Genomic DNA, 24,123 nt, shown 5'->3' with positions numbered 1-24,123 from the left:
AATGTTAATGGACGATTAATGGGCCTCTCTGAAGAACTGATTAAGGGAGCCCTTTTATAAATCATGCTTCATAATGATTCCCTCTAGTTTCCAGTATGAAAGATTTTTCCGCAGAAAGGAATCTAAGGAGAATCCAACAACACCATTGTGTTCTGTTATGCAAGAAAAATCGAATTAATTAAATAATAATGGTTACATATTATCTACACTTTGATGAACTATGTAAAAATTTGTAATACATTTATTTTGTACTTGCTAAAATATGGGTGTCCACCACGGACTCTATTTCCCTCAAAGGGGAGACTCTTGCATCACTACAGACAATGTTTGCCTACTGGTTACCTTAACCATTTTGCAAAATATTGTGTGAATTTCATTATATAATATTTGAAATACATGTTTTGACACCTGACAAACAAATAGGTATCCCTTGATTGATCAATGACTTCTTGGATTACGGTGTCATCATTAATATTTCATATTAAGTTTCATAGAAAGAAATTGTTTTAATAGGGTGCTAATAATTTTACGGGGCTCCATGGCATTCTCTTTTAACATTTTTGTTCATCATATAGATCGTTTGGCTCAAAGGGCCAACTCCCACCGCCCCATAGCTGTTGCTCTGAACTTGGACTATAAGAATAGAAGGGATTGCGAGCGAAGCGAGCAAGAAAATTTTACGAAATGTATTTTTATTTGTATAAAATTTGAAATTGAGAGGGGGGTAATTGCCCCTTGCAAGTGCCCTTGGCCGTCCCGAAGAAAAATGCAAGGATCTCGTAAAAACTAATTCCATCATGAGTATCCAATTGTCCTGCTATTCTTAGATTATCCTAGTCTTTTTTTTTAGTTCAATGTTTGCTTCCCCTAGAATGGACTTCCTTCCAAGGTCAGGAGGGTGGGGGGGACAATGCCCCCTGCCGCCCTGTGGTTGCGGCACTGTTTATGAGTGTCTCTTCATATCTTTTAATTTCTTCCCTTACTTTTATCGTACATCTTTCACATGAAAGAATCGAAAGGAAAATGCAACAAAATGTAAATTTCATTGACTCAGGGGTTGAATAATTGAATTTACGAATCTGTAACGTATTTAAGAAATATATAAGGTATTCAAATGATGAACTGTCAACACTGTGCGCGGAATGTGCTCCCTGGAAGGAGGGCGAGAGGTCAGAGTTTGACATTTTCCAGATGGCAGTGTCCCTTCCCCAGAGCTGACCGAAGCCTTGTCAAGGGAGCTGGTGTTTCCAGGAAATGACCATGCTGCACATTCCACCCTCCTTCCTTGACACTTTGGTTTTAGTTGATCGGAAGTCGGAAGGTCCATTGGACTACGCTTCTTCAGCTACAAATGATTCCTTTCTGTTAATGTTGAAGTATTGTCATTCTATTGTTGATATAAACATCCATATTTACACACCCCCCCCCCCCGTAGGGGGGGTGTTTCACTTTTCTGCTTGGGGGGTGTTCACCAAAATTTGGGAGGGTGTTGGGGGGGTGTTAGGGGGGTGTGGATAAATCACTGCCTTCCCAGCAATGTGTACTGCTTCCCTCTGGCCACTATTTGCGGCCTTGCTCCACAGTTAGATGGGACAGGGTATAGAGCGCCCGCCGTAAGACTGGAAAAGAGTGAAACGAAGAATTTCTGGAGGGGATTCGAGCAGTGACGCAACCACAGAAAGGGGCAGGGGAGGCGTTGCTCCCCCAACCTTGGACGGAAATCAGTTCTAGGGAGGGCAAACATTTATGGCCAAGGACACCTGCAGGGGGCACAGAGGGGCAATTTCCCTCCTTCGATTTCAAATGTTATGCAAATAAAAATACATTTCGTAAAATGTTCTTGCTCGCAATACCTGCTTGTCTTGGTCGTATGAAGGAGGCTGCGAGATTCGGTCCTGTGCGCAGAACGATCTAAATGAAAAGAGTTGAATGCCATGAAGCCTTGTGGAATTAGTTGCGGCCTATGAAGTTAATACTGTTTTCAGTCTGCAAGAAGAATGTATATAAAAATTTTCTTTCCCGTTTCGTTCGCAATATATGTTTGTTTTTTGTAAAGCATTGTGAATTACCAGAGAGATAAGTAAGACTTCTCTTAATTGGTTTGGCCTTAAATGCATGAAAAGTTGTTTGGAGGAAAAGTAGCGTGCACTCGAGAGACAATTTAAGTAATTTTTGCAGGTGGTTTATTATGAGATGGATAAATTTGATTGTGTAATGTATTTAGATAATATATGTTATTTATATATATATTAAAGAAATTTTGAATACCTACACAATTTAGTGTTAGCATGTTGCATATGTGTAAAACATATATCGTGCATGAAAGTTATACATGTTGTAGACCCTATGTAAAAGATTATATATACATATATATATATATATATATATATATATATATATATATATATATATATATATATAAAGGGTGTTTCCGGGCTGATGATACAAACTTTCAGGGATGATGGAGAAGGGCACATGTATCAATTTGAGATAAGGAGCCTTGGTCCGGAAACGACTTAGTCGAAAGTTATAAGCGAAAATCGGTGTATGAAGATGTAATACTTTTATTACCTGCACACGTTTCACAAGCTGCTACATTCACAACAGTTGTTCAAAGTGGCGTCCCCCAGCTTCGCTATAAGCATGACATCGTCGCACAAAGTTCTGGTGTACCCGTTGGAACAACCCCGGAGTCGAACAATATCACAGGCAGCGAAAATTCCTGCCAGGAGATCCTCTTATATATATATATATATTCGGAATGCATTTATGAAGCATTTTCTGTCTTTCAAAAATACAGTTTGTGTACTTGTTTTCCATTATTAATGTGAAATTGAACGTTTTGAAAACGGATAGCCTAAAAAGAATAAACGATAAATCTGTCTGGATAATGCACACATTCGGATATCCTGACATTTCCGATAGTGTGAATATCTGGATATCGGATATCCGGACAATAAGGATAATCCGAATATCCGGATAGAAAATTATCCGGTTTTGGTAATCTCTGCACGTGCATGTATTGGACTGTTTAAATAATCGACGTACCTTACCTCCTCGGTACAGATCTTCACCGGAAACTTCTATGCGGAGTCTGCAACTCGCCAGTCGTCCATGGTTCCCATTGTTAAATGGTCGACTTGTTCAGCCCCATGCATTGTGGGAGAGCGCCCCCTGTGCGTCGAAACTTGTCAGCAAGTTCTAACACAATCGTGTTATTCGACTGCGACTTACAGCTCGTGAGATTCATCCGAAATGTGTTTGGCATTTGATTAATTGATTCATTCATTCCTTTATTTTGAACCTAACAGCTTTTATGCCGTTTTTTGTCCCTTACAATACATATATAAAATGTACATAATTGTTTTACATTAAAATTATCAGTTTCCCCCATATTGTACAGATATTACATAAAAAAAAAAAACACTTTTTCTTTTACAATTGTATGTTACACTTCCTTAAAAATGATAACAAACTATAACCAATCCGCACATCTTGATTAACAACCAAACTTAAAAAAATTGAATTATTTCCCTGTCCAAGTCTGTATGAATGCTATGGAAATAACAGTCAACAATGAGCACTTTTTCTGTGTTGTGAGAACAGGGTGCAAAATCATTGAAGTCTGGTTGGGGGATGAGGAAGATCTTAATTTACACACACACACACACACACACACACACAAATACAACAACACAAGTATTATTACATGATATTATATGATTACTAGGGGCATGCATTTTTCGTTTTTGACGAAAGCACGAAATGTTCTAACACGGAAACATTCTAATGTTAATATTTAATGTTTCTGAAAGGTGTGAGGTGCATTTTCCTACCCTGTTTTGTCACGAAATGATGCGAAATGAACTGATAAATGAGAAATAGACTCAAACACAAAATTTAAAGTTTATTTACAGACGCGACACTTTCTGATGTTTGATTTATCCTGCGAGTTATGCAATTCACGAAAAAGTGATAAATTCTGCTGTAAATAGTTAAGTTTATACAGGAATAAACTTAATACTCTAGTAACTACATAAATGTGCTATTAGAAGGGTTTATTTTGTAATGAGTGTAGTTTTTATATCAAATTTTGGATTATGTTCACAATTTTAAAACCAAAATTTCATATATACAGCTTTAAATCAATTTTTTCACAGTTATAACACTGAAATTTTATTTTATTTACCGCTTTTGAATCCGAAATTGACTGTTTTTGTACCGAAATTTTGCTTACTTATTTACGAAAAATATGTGCCTCTAATGATTTCACATAATCTTATTGAACATAAAAAATTACTAAATTTATTAAAATATATTATTATTGAATACATATAAAGGAATTTATTGTTACTTTCATATATCAGGTATTTATAAAGTAGGTAGGTAGCACACAAATTCCTTTACTAACTGAATAAAGATGTCAATAATATTACAAAATTTTGGAATAGTTCTAATATGTACAAGTTTTTGTTTTCTATATCTAGATTTATTTGTATTACTTTTATTGTGCAAAAATAAATTGCAAAATACAGTAGCTGATTGATTGTTTTGGTGCTTTAAGTCAACTTTATGCACAGTAACGCTAATCGGGACTGGACCTACAGTTTCAAGTGGGATCCGAACCACTATGTGCCTCCACCGGGAATCGAACCCGGGACCTCTCGATTCGATGACGCTACTACTGCGACATCGGCGAGGTCACCATTAATCAATTTCATCATGCCATCACTCATCCTCATCTTCGCGTTTAGCCCAACGTGGCAAAAAAGCGAAGTAAAATAAACTAAATTAATCTATAGTAAGGACATATCCTTTACAGGACCACTAAAGTAAATAGATGAGTTACTGCAAAGGTCAATGCGGTCCTCCTGTGTGCCCTGTCATGTAATTGACTCCAATCTAAAGTTTTTTCCTTGTCCAATTTGCTGTGGACAGAGGCGGCCTCTTTGTCGGAAGGCAGCGGTTAGCAATGCATCAGAGGATTAGTCTCATGTCCTTTCGGCGGTCCCTCACTCACCCCCCACTGCGATCCGCTCCATGTGATCACAGACGCTTGTGCGGGGGTGGTGTGTCGGGACTCTGCGAAACGATCAATACACGAGATGAAGCCGGCCTTCCGCCACAATAACAGGAACTTGTCACTTCAAGTTCTCATGTGCCCAGAGTTTTATGAGGACTGGCAGGGGAGAAGTCCCGCTGCGAACAAATCACCCGACAAGGTTTATGGGTGTGCGAACACCTTCTGACAGCCAAGTGGAGGCAAATTATGTTTTAATAATGGTGGAGCGTTGTCGAGGAAACTTTCGGTACCCTGTCGACTTATCTTCTTTGTGTGAGCATCTGGAAATCAAGGAAAGAGATGGTTGATGCTCATTAGGGAATTATTGAAAGCCTACCCTACTGTTTCAATCCTAGGCGTTTGGCACAAGTTCTTCGAGGCATGGACATGTATGTCTTGAATCAGGCCCGTAGCCAGCATTTTATTTCGGCAGGGCTCACCCCTTATCAGCAGAAGCGTCGCCAGAAATATTGATTAAACTTGATTAGTAGAAATAATAATGACAATAATAATTATTACTACAGTTATAATTGTCATATTACAATAATGACTATTATAAGTTATTCAAAATAAACCAATTTTAATCCAAATTTATTTTTATTATTATTATTATTATAAGAATTTCTGCTACTCGATCCACCGTATGAGTGGCATTATTTTTCTTACATTTTGTACAGTTAGTGTACTGAAATTAATAGTTATTGTATTTTGTTATTAACTTTTACACATCCCGTTTTACACTTTAAAAGTTAGGGGCAAATTTTACTCATAAAGTTTATATTGCGTGACCTTTCACAAAACACACTAAATATTTTGGGAGCTGTGGATCCATTTATCCTTTGGATTAAATTGTAGAATATAAAAACATAAGCTGGTTGCTATATTATACACTAAACTTTTTTTCAATTTAATGTTTAATCTTGCTAAGAAAGTAAAATTAGTTACCACTATAGACTATTTAAATTAGATATTTGTAGGATTTCGGGTGGCTTCAGCCCCCTTAGCCCCTCTCTCTGTCTACGTGCCTGTCCTGTATCATCTTTGGACTGCCAATTACACTCTCTCCAAAAGAGTAATTGTTAGGTTTTCTCGCGAGGATGATGAAATATGTCTTATCTCCTTGTTTTGTAAAAGAAAATGGAGAATATACAGAAATGGCGAAAGGAAATTGGAAGTTCTTATGTTAGGAAGACAATATGCCCAACGCACAGACGTAAAATACAATTTTAGTAGCGGTTATTGGTTCTAGAACAGTGGTTCCCCCAGGGGTACATGAACGACTTGAAGGGGATACGCGATCAGCTTAAAAGAGAAATGTCGAGAATTCCCACACGACAACACTTTTGCTGCAGACTTCATTGTTTCAGACTTCATAGCTTTAACACTCAACAGGAAAATAAGGCTGATTTTGTCACTGACACTCTTATCTTTGTTCCATATGTCTTGAGAAGTAAAATTCTCGTTCGAAATCTGTAATAGACTAAATTTTTAGCCGAGTCTCTGCTTGAAAGTTTCAAGTATACAACCAGACATCAAGAAACTCTGTCAGACTATGGAGGCACATTCGTCTTACTACAAACTCTGAGGATTTACAATGAAAACTTAAAAATTGTGCTTCAGTTTGTTTACAAACTTATTTTTGTTGTTTCTTTTCTTCAATAAGTCTGGAAAAGATATATGAAAAAATAGTTTGTTATAGTCGTAGATACATACCTTGAGCAGGAAAATGTCAACAAATTATATAACTGACACGACTTTGCATAAGTTTTTATGTTACATATTTTCACATGTTTGACGGGATATTACATATTTTATATATTTACTAATTTACTTTACATAAAACAACATATTTCGGTATTTTTTTCTTATCTTGATCCTTGTTACTATATTTTCCATCTCTGAAACATGATGAAGAAAATTTGTAGCTCATGTGATGTCATGTTTTCTAATCAATGAGATGCATAGTGCTTACGGTCAACCAAAAATTGGCTGCCAAGTCGAATGGCAGGATGAAGAGAAATAAAGGGGGGAACTGTTATTTATCGAAAGATGCCCCCTTCTTCTGATTATATATTTTTGTTTCGCTTTAAGGTTTAGGCCAGTATTCAAGCAATTTCAGAATTCTGATAGATATTTATTTTATTTGAACATATTCAACATAATTTTAAGAACATAAGTTGTTCAAATTAAAATTTGTATAACATTTTTAAAGTCAAGAAAGCACAGCAACGTGTACATATTTAAGAAACCAATTTATTAATTACTTTTTACATTGCGCAAATATTGTTGAATATGTAAGAGAGCTCTTTGTTACTTTCGAAGCAAATTGAAAGAAATGGGGCTATACAAAGAACAATCCAATCAAAATACATAGCTACTTTTGTACTTTTTGTACAAGGGAACATATTGTGTAACTTGCTACGTACAGGATGTCAAGTTTCTAGATGCTTTGCCTAAACCAGTGAACACCCTGGACTGCATTTTGCAGACTAACGAGGCTCTGGCGTCCAGCCATAAGGCCAGTTTAATTATGTGTGTTGTCCTGTTTTTTGTCCTTATGTGTACTGAGTGCTCTTTCAACAGCCTCAGCTTTTAATCCAAGTCAGAATGTTTTAATATTTTAATTGTACGACGTTACAGTTGGGTTTGTAGTTATGGTAAGGGGCTGGACCACATATAACGTGACGGTTGCAAAATAGCCATAGTGGTGATGCACCCAAAATTTTAAATTCAAATTCATGTGCAGCGAACTAGACGGGGCTATTGTTTTCTAGGCTCAGAAAAAAAAAATATGATTTTTCTCAAACTTACGAGCACTAGGAATGAGCGACTATCGTTCTGTGTAGTTTAATAAACCCCATATCTGCATGTAGATGCCTTTTTGCTCTGAATCCAGGACTGAGTGAAATATAAAAGGGCAAATTGAAGTTACTTCCGCGAGAGTCATAACTCAACACTTCATCAAACAATCTTGAAAGGATGCAGTAACGTACGTCACATAGTTTTGGAATCAATAACAAATATGGTTTGATGCGATAAATCCTTTTACGGGAAGAAGGGGAAATGGATTCCAATATCTGAAAGCAACAGCAGAACCTTCTTTTCCCACTTTTCCCACTTCTCCTGTTCCTCAAGGCGTGAATTATCGATCAGCCATCCCTTCGGAATGTTTGGGAGGAAACGTTGCTTGCACGGGTTCCGTTGGGGGCCTCTCACGCGTTTCTCAGACCTGTCTACTTCCGATTTGGAGGTTTATAGGGACCGATATCTTTGACACTCCTCCACGGAAATCAGGAGTTGGACTGTCAAAGAATGTAAAGAACTCTCGGGGAGCATCTTCTCTTGCTTGTATTATGCCTAACCTTGATCTCTTGCCAAAACCATTGTTTATAGCTAGGGAAAGGATTTGAAGGTGGAAAAATATTGTCGGTAAAAGGGAAAAAAGGTTCTGAAAATTTAAAAAAGGTGCTGATAAAATGCCTTTATTCAATGCTCTCTTTTTCTGCGCCTTCTGTATATAATGCGCGCGGACCGCAGACAGAACTGTGGTTTCGCGCGGACCGCTGAGAGAACTGTGGTTCTGCCGAATAGATTTTGTTGAAGTTTGTGTTTTCTCTCGCGGGTTTTGCTGCATTATCTTGGGAACTATTGGGGCTGCAATGATTATATTATACCATTTTATAGCTCTCGTTCTGCTCTACAAAATGGGACTATAGGATTTTATGTAGCTGCTCAAGAAGAGTGAAAATAATTTATTTTGCTGTCCAATTTTTTAACAAAACTGAAACATATTGAAGGAAAAAGGTGCTGAAGCATCATAGAGGGGTAAAAAGGGGTAAATGTGCTAACCTCACGAAAAGGTTCAAAAAGGTGTAACAAAGAGTGTTCATTTTACTTGATTCCATGTTCTAAAATCTCAAGGGAAGAGAATGACAACAGCTATATTTTTGCAAAGTTGCTACACCTTAAAGTTAAAATCCGTCGCATTTTCAACTGGCGGCTGGGAAACAAAGAATCAGCGATCACTTCAATTCTCTTCGACTGACATCGGGCATTTTCGAGTCACAAGGCACCGAAAGTTCCTAGCGGGACGAAAGAAATGAGCGTCGGTTGCAGCATGTTGCCAAACGTACTGTACAACGGGGAGAGAGAGAGTTTATCAGACCCGTTACTGGATAAAAGTTGTACAATAGTACACAAAGCACGGAAATTTATTTATTTATTTATTTATTTAAAAGTGTTTAGTACACAAAACACCCAAACACTGTACAAACATGCAAATAGAAACAACTGACAAAAACAGACGTACGCTTGGCAACGTTGTAACGGGAGAGCGATGTTACCCCTACAGCTTTTACTTCGCAACTGAGGTTGTTGACACTCATCGAGGCGCACACCCTCGAAGACGATTGGTGGACAGATGGAGCTATGTAGGAAAAAGTAGGTAATCCGCCAATTGGGTCTGCGATCAGTGTAGTGTGCACAGGTCTGTACGCAGGAGTTATTTGAAGTGAAAGGGGACAGATCCGAAAGTGTAGAACATAGAGAACACCCGAAACGTTGTTAAATTGATTAAATTAAGTTATCTTACGTTTTTCTGCCGCTTTAGGCTAATCGGAATGATGAGTGACGACGACGAAGGGACACTCATGAAGAACACCATCACCCAGGCCAGGATTCGAACCCGTAACCCCTGCAGTCGTAGCGCATTGTGATAACCAATCCTCCACGGAGGTCGGCAAAAATGAAAACGTTTGCAGAATACAGCCCAGAGCAAATAAATAGAAAACTGTTGTTATAGCGCTAGACGAAAATACATGCGTTCCTTTCTTTGTTTATATTATCCGTGATAATGAAAATTCTGAATCCCTGCAATCTTATTCGTTGAACCCTTGTAAATCTTGAAAATCCTCCCTTTAAGATCGGATGTTGCCGTTGGCTACGAATCATAGATGCAGACGAGGCGGTAGGGGATTCAATAATCCAAGCGATGTAGAATGGAGGGGGGAAGGGGGGGAAAGGGCTCCAAATTAAAACAAGGAAGAAAGAATTCGTCCGGGAAAAAGAGGCAACTTAGTAAAAAGAAAGGGCATGCATTGAACACGAGGATATAAAAAAATTTAAACAAGTTAGATTTTGCTTCGTAGTGCAGTCAAAATAGAAAAAATAAAGTAACTAATTCATAAAAAGCTGAAACTTTGTATGTAACGTCTTCATAGCATTAATAACAACATACCAACAGTTCCCGGCGGCGTATTTACAAACCCGATAGTGCTGCAGAACCAGAGGTTTATAAAGCTTTCTTATTGGCTGTGTGCACCGGAAGTGTTTATGTTCCGTGTCCATTGTTCCTTGTTTCTTCGTATGGAAAAATAAGACTCGTGATTATATAGTAATAAAGTTTTTAATCAGATTGTCGAAATTATGTTAAGAAATATACGTTTATATAATAAATATAATGTTTAAAATGATATACGTTGAACATACATAAGTTTCACAATTGTCATTGCTAGTTACAATGTTTGCACTGATGTGACTTTAAATACAAAAATCATTCACTTCAAGATGAGTTCTGATTTCTGTCTTCTAAAACATTGATTTAAATAATTGTGCTAAAATATCAACCTTAGTATAAATGGGTTTCTTATCTTGTTGGGATGGATATCTGAAATATACACTGTTAATTTGAACCCTGCCATCTAGCGTTACGTTGAAGGAACGCTGCATTAACTTCCGGAATGGCAGCCAATCAGAAGCCAAATATCGCTGGAGGTTCTGCAGTACTTTAGGGTTTGTAAATACGCTTCCCGGCGATCACCCGTACTCTAAGTCTGCCATATTGAAAAATGGCGGACAATGAAAGTTTTCTCGAAATAAGGGAACTATAATTAATGACAAGCTGAAATTTTGTGCATAAGTTCTTCATAACTTCAATAATAACATATCAAAAGTACCCAGCGATCACCCGTACGCTAAGTCCGCCATATTGAAAAATTGCGGACAATGAAAGTTTTCACGAAATAAGAGAACTATGATTCATAACATACAGCCGTGCATCCAGTATGGCGCCGTTACCTACCGTTTAAATGATCGGCAGAAAACTGAATATGTTGAAATTGATGTCAAACACCAAGCTATTGTCCTTTTATTTCATGAATTTAACCGCCATTTCGTGAAACTTTCACTGTCTGCCATTTTTCAATATGGCGGACTTAGCATACGAGTGATCACAGGGGACATTTGATATGCTATTATTAATGCTATAAAGAAGCTATGCACAAAATTTCAGCTTGTTATGAATTATAGTTCCCTTATTTCGTGAAAACTTTCATTGTCCGCCATTTTTCAATATGGCGGACTTAGCATACTGGTGATCGCCGGGGACATTTGATATGTTATTATTAATGTTATAAAGAAGCTATGCACAAAATTTCAGCTTGTTATGAATTATAGTTCCCTTATTTCGTGAAAACTTTCATTGTCCGCCATTTTTCAATATGGCGGACTTAACGTACGGGTGATCGCCGAGGACTTTTGGTATGTTGTTACTAATCTTACAAAGATGTTATACTAAATTTCAGCTTATGAATTAGTTTATTTAAAAGAATCGTCTAAAAGTGACTGCACTATTCGGTAAATGTATTCTCTTTTTCTTTCCAATTGAAGGTTGTGTTGAATGTGTATCGCGGGATGAACTCTTTATAGTTTAACGTGTAGTATCACCGTGAATACGTAACAAATGTAATTTGCTGCATGTCGTATGTGTTTTGAAAAATTTTGAGAGTCCAAAATTCCGTTCCGGATTTCGGTTTTGGCATTCTTGACCTCATCATCTGCATTATACTAAAAGTTCAGAGATGAATGTATAATTGAGAAATAAAAATACAAATATAGCAGTGTGAAATTCAGTTAGTTGTTATTATTATTAACAAGAAAAGGGAATTAAAAAGTATTGTGTCTTTCTGTTGTCCGTCATGGATACAATGTTCGTTCATAATCCGAGTTAATTATTGTTAATGTTGGAGGAATTTTGAATAGACAATATACTATATGCAATTATAGTTGCGAGAATCCAACTAGGGGTCACAGGTTCGAATCCTGGCCTGTGCATCGGTGTTCTTTGTGAGTTTCCCTTCATCAATTTCCACATCTTCGCAAGAGCAAAAAGCGGCAGAAAAGCCAACTAAACCAAACCAATTGCAAGTTGTCAAAATCATTTGATAAAACGAACGCAAGATCTACATATTTCTATATACTCTCGACTGCTCCCAAAGGCGGAAGAGCGTCTATTCCTGTCCTTGAAAAGTAACCCACATAGCTTACATTTTTGATCGTTTGTTTCCACTATTTCCTCTCTGAGATATTTCAGTCATGTTTACATGTTTGTCGATATTATTTATTGTGAATTTAATTTCACTATCAATCAATTATAATTATTTGCTTTTAAAACGAAATAAAAATTGGATCTAAAAAGTTTTAGGAGTGCATGCTTTGGAGGTATTAGCTGTATTTATCATGTGTGTATTTTTGCATGGTTTTTCTATATGAAGTTCATACAATAATCAGAACAATGTTAGGGGAATATTGCTATGGAGAGTTTTAAAAAAATCAATAAAGTACCATAGCTTTTGGTTACTTTCAATGCCTCTGTTTATAATCTAATATTACCGTAAAACTTAGTGCAACAAAACACGTTTTATTTAAATGGCATAGGTTTGTACGGCCACGTATTATAGTAACCAGAGTTTTATAGTTTTACGAGAATATGCCGAGGATATTCCTGCGTCAATGCGGCTTCTTCACGAAAGTCTGCGGGAAACAGTGTTCCATCAGTGGTTGACTGCCTTTTCTTTGGGAAGTTCTCCCATAGGCGTTGGATGTACGTATTTATAGCCGTTACGGAGCAATATGATGAATGCGATTGTTGACTTCTAGCCACATATAAAACCTTGGATTCTGCTTTTGGGGGGGGGGGGGTCTGGATTAAGCTAAGTCCGGCTTATCGACATTTTATTGTATATTAATTTTTTAAATCAGAAAAGTACTCTTCGCAAGATAGCTAAATTAATCCAACCCCTGTAGCGGAATATATATATATATATATACATACATACATTTATGTGGATATAGGGATACATATAGAACATATTCTACAATAATTAATAAATACAATATTATGTTACATCATATCATCACTCAGATAAGCGATGATAAATTGCAAAAATTAAATCAAACTTAAATTATCTAATATCAAAGCAAAATATTAATGTATACATGTAAATAACGCATGTAGTATTGTAATATATTAAACAAATATATTGCATGTGTCCATCGAGATCCCTCCCTTAGGAACATACGTTGCAGAAAATAGCTTGGCAGTACTCGGGCTAATCATAATTACCATGTGATTCCTTAAAATTTCATCGATGTTTACAATAAAAACAATAATATTTGTTCCGGGACTGACATCCACAACAGTTAAGCCGATCCTACATTCCGTCAATAATGTACACTAATGTATGAGAAAGATTTGTTCCAATGGAATTCATTTGCATATTCACCATTATAATGAGCAGTAATATTATGACTTTGCTGTGGTTTTTATTTCTGATTGGTTTGATTTATTTGATGTGCAATAGCAATATAATCTGCTTATGAAGATAACAAGTGAACTTTATTATGTGATGCATTACACATTGATTGCTTGTAATTTGCAGCCAATGGAGATGGAAACAATAGGTCATAGTCTTCATACCCAGAATGATGTTAATAAGAATTTAAAACTTATAAATATTATTATAAATCAACTGCTACTTTAGTAAACATTTCAAGATACTCGATATTTGTGTTAAAAATAGTCCTTCGCCCTCTTGCCAGCACGTTATCCTACACTTCCACAAAAAAATAGTTTCAATTTTCCATTGATTTATTTTCAAGTTGTTGCAAAGCGATTCAAATTTACACAATTTATTTAAATGTTGTTTGCATTATGTTTCAAATATAACACATCAATCTTCATTTTTATGGGATATAGGTATAAATTGCTATCAATTGCTATCATTTTACTTGATGAAATTAAATATTGAATATATATCGTAATTATTCTCAAACATTGAAAATACAAAAACAGCTCAAAATCCCAGACACTGGCTGTCAATTTCCAGACAGGAGCTCGACAATAAGGAATGCGATGTCAGATATTACCTAAGCTTTACTGGGTCACCAACGGGGTAAACAAGTGAAACCCAGGAAGAGAATACAGGTAACTGACTCCGCATTGCTTAGTAAAATCTATGACAAAAATTATCTGGGATAAGAGAGGGCATGACAGAGTTTTACAGCGAACGTTGAGAGGGACAGAACGAGGATTGAGCGAAGAAACGTTGGAGCGAGTTGCAAGTCAAACTCTTGAGATACTGTACAGTCACGAACATAATAACTCAACGCCGAATTTCCATCTACAGGCAGAGACAGGTAGTATATTATTCCGTTTTACCACGATGTTCCTTTCTTTGAGAGTATAAAACTCAAGTGTTGTGTTTTCCCATTTAGTTGCCATTAAGCTCACCATGAATAGCGAGTACGTCATTATTGAGGATGAATAATGAATGAGATACACTACCCAGATTCGATCCCAGTTCCCTTGAGGAACGATACGATATGTGATGCATAATTGAGTTAAGTCATTTCACTTTAGGGTGTCCCTAAAGTCACGTTACCATTACAATCAAGCTTAACTCTGAAACCATATGACAGAGCAGGGTGTTTCTTCTTTGCAAAAATGTTCTACAGCTAAAAAAAAAAAAAAAAAAAAAAAAAAAAAAAGCACGCCAGTGCACTTCAACGTGTGTCCCTCTGGTTGTCCTCAGGATGTCAAGGCGATATTCTACCTCTACCCACACATGCTGCAGCGTATCAACATCCACTGTTTGCACAGTGGGCCTGGGACACAACAAAAACTTTTTGAGCTGTAGAACACTTTGCAAGAAACCGCTCTCCTCTATGTCATGTGGTTTCAGTTCAGAGTTATGTTTGATTATAATTCTAACGGTACTTTAGGGATATCCTGTATTTATGTGCGATGAATTATAAGTAAAGTGAGGGAGTTAATTATACATATGATACAGCAAGTTTATGAATATGAGATTATAATAATCCTGCCTTTTGATCAGGAAATACTACATTTTAAATAGGTATTCTTTATTTCGAAAGATTATAAGTAGTATATCTTCTATTACATTTTTATTAGGAATGAAATGTTATTAGATCTACTTGATATCCAATTATGAATTACTAACTATTCATATTATTTGTGTTATTTATATTAATGGTTAGCAGTGGTTGGAGGCATTTATTAACAGAACAGAATGTCATAAAATGCTTGTCAGAGAATAGCAGACATAGATTTTCTGGACAAAAAAAAAGATCTGCTTGTTAGGTGCAGTTTTCATCGTTGTAAATTTATCATACGTTAGGGAGGGATGAAAAAATAAGTTTAGGAAATTGCAATATGCTTTGAGGGATGAATATCCATGTCAATCACAAATATGAATGAATTATGTATTGAGAAATGAAACAATGCCGGTGAAGTTGTGGGAAAAACGAATGAGGCTTTCTTCGTCAAACGAAATGCGAATAAATCCAGGGGAAGCGTTGCGGCAGACAGACGCTTCAATCGATTGCAATTGGCTGCGTCGCCGGAAGTTGTTCTGCTGCCAATGGAGTACGGTGATGGTCGCGCAAAATTTCAGTTTGTGGATTCGCCTGCATCGTTAGAAACAATTTTCATAAACCGAATGATTTCCGTTTACCAGATTAAACGTTACGTTTATTCTCCTTACGGGAAATAGAGGGAAGACTAAGATTTGTTTTGAGGTTCGAGTAAATGTAATAATTTAATAGAATGGACTGCAGTGTTTTAAGTGTTTTTACACCATGCTTGATTGTGTTTTGTCTCGACTGAAGCTTTACCCGAAAAGGATATTCAATTTCGCATTCAACAATGTTTGAAATTACAATTTAAAATCGTTGTGTGACAAATAAAGGCTTAAATAAAGGATTTTTCATATGTACAGTGACGTAGGGATTACTTGTGGCATATTCGGATATTATTTCCAGGGGTGGCTCAAGATAAAATTTTCACCCTGGCGAGGTGAATTTTTGGGGCCCTTAAATATCCATCCTGGTCCCCTACTTTCCAGCAAATCCCCCCCCCCCCTCCTCGCCAATGAAAAACAGAGCAATGCTATAGTTTACGGTTTAAAGGAGATAAAATGATACAATTATTTTTTAAATATTTATTTATTTATTTAATTGTAGTTGTCTCCAACAGAGAAAGCTTCTCCAATTATGGGAGACTTGCATACAGTTTAAATATACATACATAATTAATAATATATAAAAACTCACATACACACAAATAAAGAGATACTTCACACAAATAGATAACGTTATTTACAAGACAAAACAATACAAAGCCATACCTACACTCATAGTAAATGGTAACAATATACCTCACTCATGATATATATACATGTTTAGAAATCCCTAAATGTCTGCATTTACAAGACAATAATTTCTATAATTTCTTGCGCAAACCATAATGATTGAAATTTTGTCTTGCAAACATTCAGGGAATACAAAACAATACAAAGCCCTACATACACTCATAGTAAATGATAACAAATAAATACCTCACCTATAACATATATTTATATTCAGAAATCCCAAATATTTGCACTTATAAGACAATAATTTCTATAATTTCTTGTGTAAAACATAATGATTGCAACTTTGTTTTATAAATATTCAGGGAATACGAAAAGTCTAACTCATTATCTATCATTGATAACTTATTGTACAAATCTAACATTTGCTGTAACGGAGAGTTTTGATACTTCTTAGTTTTAGCCATTTGACAATTCAGCAAGTTTCTATTTCGAAGATGACAACATGTAGTATTAAAAGATATTTTGCTTAAAATTTGAGCATTATCAATAAGGCCATTAATTATTTTATACAAAAATAGCTGTTGCATAAAAATTCTCCTTGACCTTAATGATGGCATGTCGATTTCTCGTTGAAGTGTATTGGTAGATAACATTTTAACATTACAATTCTTACCATGTTTTTTGGAATACAAATAACGTTGAAAGCGTTTTTGTATTTGTTCTATTTTTTCTATATATATTTTAAATATGATAAGTGTTAGTGTTGAAGAACACTTTATTGTGTGTATGAATTTATTTAATACCTACATAATGACATCAAAACAACAGTAATCTCTCAGATTAAATTACTTCATGATTTTGCAGCAGCAGTAACTTTTGTCTACAAAAATCCAACTCTCTTAAAACAAACAACCATACTTGCATAAGAAATAAGGTTTTGGCGCTACAAACGGGAAACCGCCCCTGTTTGGTAATAATTTTCACATGACGATTTAATTTTTCAAATTTAGTGTTAAAAATATTTTTAATATTTCAAGTTCGCTTATTGAAATTTCCATTCCTTTTTTTTAATGACCAGCACATTATGTATTTTTAAAAATATTTGTATGTTATCTGTATTACGTGTATCATTAAATCAGAATATTAAACATACCATTATATTTTTTTTGTAGACGAATTTTAAATCTGCGGCGATATGGCAGAGTCGACCATGTATTAGATTGTATCACATAGTTATTCATGCTTTTAACCAGTTGTCTTCTTTAGGAATGCCACTCTGTCGCAAGAATTAATATTAGGCTACATTTAATCCAATCTTGCATTAATTAATAAATTAAATGTGCAGCTTTTTCTTAGTTTGATTAATGTCTTTCTTAGACAATATTTGCCAAAAAAGTGGCTGCCGCCTGAATTAGTTTATTTTTCCTATCCTAGGTAATAACAATATATTAGTAATAATATAAAATTTGATATAAAAGGATATATTTTTATTGTTTGCAATAGTTAATGCTGTATAATAGTATTAGTAGAGACCGGATTTTAAAGCGAAATCCTTTTTTTTGTTTTTCAACACGGATCATGGATTACATGGTTTTAACTTCCTTTTTAACCTTTTAAAACTTTTTAAAACAACATCTTCCTTAGTCCCGTTATTGACAAGATATCAAATATGTTGTATTTTCCCTAAACAAAACCTTCAATAATTGTCTATTTGGTGCAACTTAGAGGAAAGAAAGAACAAGCGGCTTCCACCTTACCTTCCCTCCATGAGTGTTGGGAGTACGGTGCAGCGATTGTTGCAACAATGCGATCTGGGCTTAAGCAGTAACAATCGCATTACATTTCTTGCATTTTTTCCTTTACTTCATTCGAAATTTAATGTATTCATTTTTTATGTATGAATGGCATAGGCGCCGACTATGGGGGGGGGGGGTGGAGGGGGCAAGGCACTTTCTGCATATAAGGATACATTTTGTGTATATTTACATATACAGGGTGAATCATAAGTAATAGCGCAAACTGACACAGTTGAAAGTACACTCTAATAGAAGCAAAAAAGTCTCAGAAAACATGGGTCTGCAAACGAGCCGTTTTCGAGATAATTGCGAATGTGTGGTTACAAGCTGCCACTGACTTCATTGTTTGTAAACGTCGTCCTAGTTGGTAAAATGTACTCTTTGTTGCTGTAAGGTTCCATTTCCACTACGCAGTATACCACAACTGGCGTGACTCCCACAGTACGATTAGACTGTGTACTGATTGTATCCAACCTGTTCGATTCCAACGCCACCTCTCGGAAATGTTCTGTTTTGTAAACCAAGAGCAAACCTCGGAACGCGCAAGGAGTAAAGCACTCGGTGTTTACAAAATGCAATCAGTGACGGCTTCTAACCACACATTCGCACACGTTATTAGCATTTTATGAACTAGGACAACGTTTACAAACATGAAGTCAGTGGCGGCTTGTAATCACACATTCGCAATTATCTCGAAAACGGCTCGTTTGAAGATCCATCTTTACTGAGACTTTCTTGCTTCTATTATCGTGTACTTTCAACTGTGTCAGTTTGCACTATTACTTATGATTCACCCTGTATATGTATATGTAATTTAAATTTTATCTCTTCTTTCTTATTGAATGAATAGCAATCAGTGTGGGCGCAGGATGCGGCCTTTCTTTGGGCTCCCTGCTCTGGTATGCCAGACTGGGGTTCTGGACTTGTGAGTTGGGTTCTGTGGGTTTGATGAGGAAAATAATCTTGTATATCAAACCGCTCTGGAATGCCGGAACGGAATCCACTGCGACTCCAAGATTATGCATGCTTGTCTCACTGCCAGGGAAACGTTATCGAGAATGTTATTGAAGATGTTCTTCATGATGTTGTTAAAATAATATTATTAATATTGTTATGTAATGTAATGTAATGTCACTCACGAGGTTCATGTCATCTGTTCTGGATCCCAGAACAGAAATAATATCACATAAAGTATTGTATACATCAATTATATCATGTATATATTCCTTGTATAGCATTACAATTTATTATTGTTATACCTAATTTAAAATGCAAATAGTAATAAATAGAGGGAACCGTCAAATTCGGAGCAACTGACGTCCTGGTATATTTTTAGGAACCAGGACAATAAGACCATACCCTCGAATGTAGGCGGGAGGAGGTGGGCTTACTTCGGGGGTTCCCCCCCTTATTACATGTACTTTCAACAGTGTCAGTTTGCGCTATTACTTATGATACACCCTGTATAACGTATTGTTTATGCCGATCTTGCCCCCCCCAAATACCTTGCCCCCCGAAAATGTATCTTAAGTTGGCAACTCTGATGAATAGTAAGTGGAGTGCAAGAATAAACTATAGCCCTTTTCCATTTCCTTCCCCCCCCCCCAAGGGTCCCGGGTTCGAATCCAGCTCGGGCTTGGTTGTTTGTGAATGTCCATTCAGAAATTTCATCATTTCAATACTCATCCCCATCTTCGCAAATTAGCCAAGAGGCACAAAACGCGAAGTAAAATAAACAATCAATCAAATCAATCAACCATCCCCTTTTTTGGCAATAATTTTCCATTTTTTTGCCCTTTTGACGGTATAGTAAAATGTTTCCGTTTAAAATCCGTCCTGAAGTAATTAGCATTGTTATTTCCATTGAAGTTTTATGAACGCCCACGAAATATGTCACTCTTAAAATATGTCCATGTTTTTCTATTTTCAGGAAACCCTAGACCAGGGAGAGGAGGGGGAGGGAGGGTTGAACGCGGAGGGGTGCGTGAAGTCGCGGAGGAGTAAGAAGAGACCCCACCACACCGTGGTCAACCCGGACTGCAATTTCTACTTCTACTGGCTAATGGTCCTCACGGTGTGCGTCCTGTACAACATGTGGACACTGATCGTCCGACAGAGCTTCCCGGAGCTCCAATCGCAGCTCCAACTCTTCTGGATCGCCTGCGACGCCTTCACGGACCTCGTGTTCCTTCTGGACATCGGTGTCCAGTTCCGGACCGGCTATCTGGAACAAGGTCTCATGGTGTACAACAGCAAGAAGCTAGCAAAACACTACATTCGCTCCAAAGCGTTCTTGCTAGATTTGTTTAGTCTCATCCCGTTGGATATTATCCAGCTGAACATCGGAGTGTACCCCATACTGAGATTCCCGCGGTTTTTCAAAGTGTACCGCGTGTATAACTATTACTACATGGTGGAATCGAGGACTGTGTACCCTAATCTGTGGCGTGTGGTGAATCTTGTTCATATCCTACTTATTCTAGCGCACTGGTTCGGGTGTTTCTATTACCTATTGTCTCTGGCGGAGGAATTCAAAGGTGGGTGGGTGTACCCTTACACCTACTCGCCCGACTATGCTACTCTCACTAGGAAATATCTAGGATCTCTCTACTGGTCTACGCTCACTCTGACAACCATCGGAGACCTCCCGACGCCGGAAACCAACTCTGAGTAAGTAGCCTTTCAGTTTTTTTAGTACTTTTAATTGTTTAAAATGAAAGTTTGTTGTGTGGCCTTTGCCACGCCTTTCAAGATGGCGACCGTAAGAGCTCAGATATTTTTGGTATTATCCTCCCTTTTGGGACACATTTCATAGCGTATTTTCCATCCAAATGCATTAAAACTTATATTGTTTCAAAGCTTATGAATTGGTCTACAACTTTTATTCCAATCAATTTTCTGTCATGTTATTTAATCAAAAGTTACAAGGCAAAACCCTTAAAAAAGTAGCAGAAAAATTACACATTTTGAAGATTATTTTTTAAAAATACGGTAGAACCACTGATACTAGTGAAAAACTAAACAGAATGTTTTTCGTAGACCATTTAATGAGGATCAAAACTAAAAAAAAATCTCTGTTTACGACCATTGGTTACTGAGATATAGGCCATTAACTGGAAAGTTCGCCATATTGGATGCCATCTTGAATTACCCAAATTGCTCAAGGTGACAGAGTGGCATCAATCGGATCTGAAATGTACATAACGTAAGCTTTCAAAAACAGTCAAAACATTTTATTCAAGCTTCTAATCCAGCTTTTCACTTTGGCACCCGGACTAAAATGCAAGTTTACCGTTTAATGCATTTTTTGCATATCATAAAGGTGTGGCCAAATACTTTAATGCATCCATCGATGCATTTTTATGCACGTATTTCTCGACGATTCGCGTATACATTTGGCCTGAGATACAGCCTTAATGCATTTTTGTTTCAGCTTATGCATTTTTGTTTCAGCTGATGCATTTTTTGTTTCAGCTGATGCATTTACTTTTCTGTGTATAATTATGTAATGCAAGAAGAATCTTGCTAAGGTTCGGCCGGACCTTTGGTCATCGCTAGCGAAGGCGTTTTCAAAATTTCCCCTACTTATTTAGTGCTTTTTACACTAAAATGTTTCTGGATTAAAAATATATGTTTATTTTTTAACTTAAGGCAAACAACCTAACCACACTGACTGAGCGTTTCAAATGTCGGGACTGGGCATTGTCACTTGGGCGCCGCGGAGAAATCGTGAAACACTAAGGTCGCTGTGAAACGAAAAGGTTTTGGAACTCCTGCGCTATGATATTCCAAATTCTGAAATATGTCATCTGCATAGAATTTGTCGTTGCTGCTATCGTGACAGATTTCCGCTATGCTAAGTAGCGTTTACCTTTACACCGAATGTTACCAACAAATGTTATTAACTTTTTATTACCAGCACGGTTAACAGCAGATGTTGTCAACAAATGTTGGCAAGCAGAACACTAGTTTGACTTTATTTTTGTTAATAACTTTTCTTAAAGGCCTCCCCGATGGCGCAGTGGTAGCGTCGCCGGTGGAGACACATAGTGGTTCGGATCCCACTATAAACTGTAGGTCCTGTCCCGATTAGCCTTACTGTACACAAAGTGGACTTAAAACACCAAATCAATCAATCAATAACTTTTGTTAACATTTTGGCAGCATGACCTCAGTTTGTTGCAAGACGTCGAGTGTGGAGGAAATTGTACTCGCTGCGGCAGCATGCGTCATTTTGGCGCAACAGGGGGGAGCAAAAAGTTTCTGCCTGTGACCTTCACTGCGGTCAAGAGCTAATTATAGCGGAAGTGGCCTGTTGGTTTTTGTCTTTTAAATTGTGGATAAGTTTGGTCCCAAAGGACAGGCTTCTTGCGGAACAATTCACCTAAGTTCAGCACTTGATCCTTTGACCACTCATCTCACTCAAAAGAGTTTCCATGATAAATAAATTACAAAACAAAATACACCTCGCGCGAAACGATGCTCTCGCTGGCTGGCTGTCACTGGCGTGTTGGTGGCGGGAGGGGAAGCGGTGGAAATGTTGCTAATATCAAAAAGGTTCTCTTAACATGTGTTAATAACTAATGTTGCTAACATTCTTTGATCTTTACTGGCTTCCTGTGAATAACACAATTTCTGTTGCCAACACGGGAAATCTGTTACTAACATGAGAAGGTGATAACAAATTCATAAGCGTTTTTCGAAATGTTACTAACATTTGTTGGTAACATGTGTTAGAAACCCCGGTGTAAGCAAGGCTTTAAGCTGTTAAACTATTGTGATTCGAGTTGGCGAGCAAAGCAGTGCGCGATGCTGTAAACGGTTGGTAGCCTCGGCCACGTTTTCCCCTCCATGCACTCACTTTCCCTCTCATCAGTCGAGAACTCTCGAGTCACTACTTGCGCAGAGACTTGTTTTCGTTCGCTTGCTCCAGAGACTTCCGGAGCAGACTGTAGCTGCTACAGTTCATCAACTTTGATGCGTTAGTAGTCAAATGTGTTAAGTGTCAGTTTGAAACACTCTGACGGTATTCAAAGACTTTGACCTGAAACAATGTTATTTATAGCTTGCACAGGGCCGATGGCGTAGTGGTAACATCTTCGCCTTGTAATCAAGTGGTCCCCGGTTCGGTACCCGGTGGAGGCACAAGTGTTTTGATTCTAAGTTTAAACTGTACGACCAGTCCCCATTAGCCTTCCTGTGCATAAAGTGGACTTATAACCACAAAACTCACAATCTGTATAGACGGCAACTTTATAATAACAATATATTTTGAAAAGATATAAAAAAAGCTAAACACCATGACACAACAGTCCTCTAAGGCCTAAGACCTGCCAGAGCGTCTTTTTCATTGGGTGACACATTATGAAGCATCGAGTCCCATCGCCGCTGTTTTCTGGCTTTCGAGACCGGAGTTCGCTACTTTTTCTTTTCAAGTAGCTTCCCATTGTCCTGGGTCAATGCGAAATTTTGGGGTCTGCACAGGGAATTGAACCCGGAACCTCTTGCACCAAAGGTGAGAGCCCTTACTATTTCGCGCCATTTTGAAAACATGTAACTTGCCTTTAATATCAATAATAATAATTAACTATTTCACATCCCAAGACCCGCGGTGGTTTAATTGGTAGACGTCTATCTGCTACGCCGGAGACTCAGGTTTGATTCCTGGGGTGGTTGATATAAAGTCGGAACTTTTCCGGCCTTGTACCCCCATAAAACGGCTCTGGTGCTCACTCGGCCACAACTAAATGGGTACCTGGGGCAACCTCTGGGAGTTAAAGACGGCCGGAGCGTGGTTCTGACCACATCATCTCCA

At 37.3% G+C, this 24,123-nt stretch overlaps 1 pseudogene; it reads left to right on the top strand.

Moving 5' to 3' along the window:
- The first annotated feature begins 20,214 nt into the window (after nt 1-20,214).
- Nucleotides 20,215-20,982, top strand: LOC145983126 (cyclic nucleotide-gated channel alpha-3 pseudogene; annotated as a pseudogene).
- The last annotated feature ends 3,141 nt before the right edge of the window (nt 20,983-24,123 follow it).

Source organism: Lepisma saccharinum, unplaced genomic scaffold, assembly GCF_977018435.1.
Source record: "Lepisma saccharinum unplaced genomic scaffold, izLepSacc3.1 HAP1_SCAFFOLD_674, whole genome shotgun sequence".
NCBI lineage: Eukaryota > Metazoa > Arthropoda > Insecta > Zygentoma > Lepismatidae > Lepisma > Lepisma saccharinum.
The sequence above is the reverse complement of the archived record's forward strand: the minus strand, read 5'-3'. Positions and strand labels throughout refer to the sequence as shown.